Source organism: Coturnix japonica, chromosome 1 (genome assembly GCF_054131305.1).
Source record: "Coturnix japonica strain WE chromosome 1, WE-NBRP24, whole genome shotgun sequence".
In the NCBI taxonomy this organism is placed as follows: Eukaryota; Metazoa; Chordata; class Aves; order Galliformes; family Phasianidae; genus Coturnix; species Coturnix japonica.
In genome coordinates, this window is record NC_140663.1 from 3,428,307 (window position 1) to 3,432,201 (window position 3,895).

The window sequence follows — 3,895 nt, forward strand, 5'->3', positions numbered from 1 at the left end:
AGGGATGGCCTTGCAGGATGGAGATGTCCACTAATGGACTGATTTGCATAGCTGAGGTGTTTTATGGGAGAGGAGGGAGGAAGGGAGGCTGAGACCTGCCTCTTCCTGCATATCCACACAGCCTAACACAGCTCTGGAAGCCATAGCTGCCTGCCTCACTGGCTCACGTGGCCAGATGTGAGCTGAACAAACACTGATGAGAAATAAATTCAAATAAAAAATGTACGTATCATCCTGAAAACGGCAGATCTCTGTGTCCTTCTCCCACTCACGTCACAGTAACTGTCTGCAGACATCCCTTCTCCTTTGCATTACACTGAGGACTGGGGGGGTACAAAACATCTGAGTCCTTAAGGGGCAAGTGAGTGCAAGAAACCAATGCTGTGTTGCTGTAAAAATTGGCAAATATGTTCTCATGACTTTTCTGACATACAGGACTGCCACTGAATTACTCGTCGTCATAGAATCATAAAATCATACAATTGTTTGAGTTGGAAGGGACTTACTTATGCCTCTTTTCATGTATATGTCCCTGTTCATTGCTGAGGAATTTGACTAGTTGATCTTAACTTGGCCCAATTCCCCTGCAATGAACAGGAATCCTGCACAGATTTCTTCAGGCTCGAGTATACCTCAGATTTACCTCATCTCATCTTTTGGCACATTCTTGCCCTGTTCTGTCTCTGCTCTACTCTTTATAAACCCATTTTACTTGCTAGTCAGGCCTGATTAATCCTTATTTAAAGAGGAAAAAAAATATAGGAAGTATTTTCTATGGTTTCCAGTGTTTGTTTTTTTCTCTCTGAGAATTCAGAGATTTGCTCAGTCCTTCCTTTCACATGTACAGAATTGACAGGATTTCTTTTTGCATCCCTCATTGCCTGAAATTATTGGAGTGTCTTGGCTTTTCTAAGTATACAGCCATCATCTAATATTTAAATTAAATTTTCTTGGGTCTTTATTTTCTTTCTCTTGATTACTTCTTTTTAATTTCCAGTTGTTTAGAGAAATTCTTGTGTATTTGCCTACTTGGTTTCCTTTTTCTCACTTGGCTATTTTTGCAAGTAGCATTAACAACTCTCATCCACATTTCTGTCAGATCACAAAGGCAGACAGAAGTAAATCAACATAAACTGACCATTACACAATGAATGAGCCTCTCCAGACTTTTATCCAACCAAGGCTTTGGGAAAAGCAAAGGATCCTCTCCTCTCCTCTCCTCTCCTCTCCTCTCCTCTCCTCTCCTCTCCTCTCCTCTCCTCTCCTCTCCTCTCCTCTCCTCTCCTCTCCTCTCCTCTCCTCTCCTCTCCTCTCCTCTCCTCTCCTCTCCTCTCCTCTCCTCTCCTCTCCTCTCCTCTCCTCTCCTCTCCTCTCCTCTCCTCTCCTCTCCTCTCCTCTCCTCTCCTCTCCTCTCCTCTCCTCTCCTCTCCTCTCCTCTCCTCTTTCTCTTCCCAGATTTAAATAGGATCCTGCTCCTCTCTGCCTCTGCTGAGAGATAAAAATCCTTGGGGGACAAAAGGTATGGAAACAGCTTTGAGACACGTTAGTTGCCAAAATAATGTAGCAGAATTTAGGAGCCAGAGCTCACAGACTCCACCACTGACACAGCTGAGCCTTTAGGGCTACTTACACAGGTTGCAAAAATCCAAGTATTTTGAAGTGCAAATCATGCTTTTGGTAAGCCAAGGCTATGGTTTCACAGTGAAGTGTTGAGTACAAATAACCACTAAGGGAGTGCTACCTCTCTCTTCAATGAGGGGCAGGAAGGGGTGAAATCAGGATTTTTCTCTTTATCTCTTTTATAGCCTGTGTGTTTTCACACATACTGGGCTCTCTTGAGAAAGTTTGAGCAGTTGAAAATAAAGCTTCACATAACTTCCCATTGCTGAGTGGAGCAGCAGGGAGAAACTACCACTACTGGCTGGCAGGAGTGCAGGATACAGCAGTGGTGAGAGGGAGCCTTTGGAAAAGCTCCCTTTGCATAGACACACACAGTATGCTGATGCATCCCGAATACAGCCTTTGATGAATAATTTGCAGGATATCCATAGAGAATGAAATTTGAAGAAGTATCCATCTAGTTCAAATGTCTTGCGTGTGTTCTCCAATTGCTGGGCAATACCTGGGCAAAAAGAGCCTGAGGCAATTCCCAGGTGAAAAACTGTCATCCAACAACCAGCTTTTGGCAATGGTTCTTCAAAAGCAGCCACGGGAATTTAAGAAGAAGTAAAATGCTAGAGCCAAAATTAATCTGTGTTAAGATACATATTGCTTTATAGATGCTAGCAAGGTTTTCAGCTGGCTTCTGTAACAATATCAACTTTAATATTAAATTTAGAAATTAGTATAAGGGCAAGTGATTGCAAGACACAAACAGATCTACCAACCCAGAGGAATTAACCTTTTTATGAAACAATATTGCACACATCAAATCAGCTGAAAATGACTTAGCAAGATCAAACTTCCAGCTCGCTGATTGAACTCGTGATTAAATCGTGATTATAGCTGGTGACTTGAGCATCTGCCAGTCCACTACTTGGTTCACCCTTGAAAAAAGGAGGGACTATCTCTGGCAGGAGCAATTTCATCACGTTGGTACCAGGGGATGTGTTGACTCAGATGAGGAACAGTTCCCATGATTTTCTTTAGTGTCTTGTAATGTTTACCATTGATTTTGAGGCTATTACTTGGAGTCATATGATATGATGAGATTTGCAGCCCGCTTGGTTTCAGAGCTGAATGCAAGTTCCTGTGTCTTGAAGTCAAGGAGGAAAACTCAGCCTCGTGACCTCAGTATACTGAAAAGAAAGAGAAAATGAAACCTGCCCTCTGGGAAAAAAGCTGTAGAGGGGGAGGGGGATGATATTAGGCAGAGTTTGAGGCAGCAGTTTAATATATTGACCTCATCAGTAGACCATGCAGTGTATTAGATCACCCTGCCACAGGCAGAAACCCCCTAATTCCTCCTGGGATCTTCCTCCCTGACTTGGCACCCAAAACTCCTCAAGGGTGCTCCATGTTCTTTCCATCCCCTGGCTCAAAAATCCATCAGGATCCTCATTTGTTCTCCCCATCCCAGTATACCAAGCCCTCCTGGGATGTCTCCAGTTTGACACTCCCCATCCTCAACAGAACCCCCCTGTTCAGCACCCCAAACCCCACTGGGACCACAGCCCAAACTCCCCATCACTGCACCAAACACTCCACTGGGACCCCCCAACTTAGCAGCTCAATCCCCAAAGGTAAACCTACACCCCTTCCTTCTCCTGGCATCCCAAACCCTACCAGTATCTCCTCCAGCCCAGCACCCTGATCCCTAACAGCATTACCCAAACAATCCTTGCCTCTCAAACCCCACCCGGAACCCGTCAACCTGGCACTCCAGATCTCAAGGGGACCTAAGTCCAAACTCTCCATCCCAGCACCTTAAATCCTGCCAAAACTCCCATAACCCAACACAATTCTCACTGGGATGCCCAATTACCCTCTCCAACTCAGCACTCTAAACCCCAGCCCCCCCAAGGACCCCAATCCATATTTCCCATCCTGGCACCCCAAGCCCCAGGTGCCAATATCTGGCACTTCAACCCCCACTGGGACATTTACCCACCTTCTCCATCCCATCATTCCAGATTCTACCAAAACACCAGCATAAATTCTCTATCCCAGCACCACAGCCACCACTATCCCAGTCCCCCTTCCATCCCTTTCTCAACCGGACATCCCCCAAACCCTTCCCATTACCCAACCCCAAATCCACTCCTAACTCCACACCCACATTCATACTCATCACTAAGCCAATACCAATCCCTATGCCCATCTCCATCCTCTTGCTGCCCATCGCCACTCCCACGCTCACCCGTGTCCCTCCCCACCCCACCCCCGGGTGTGGCCG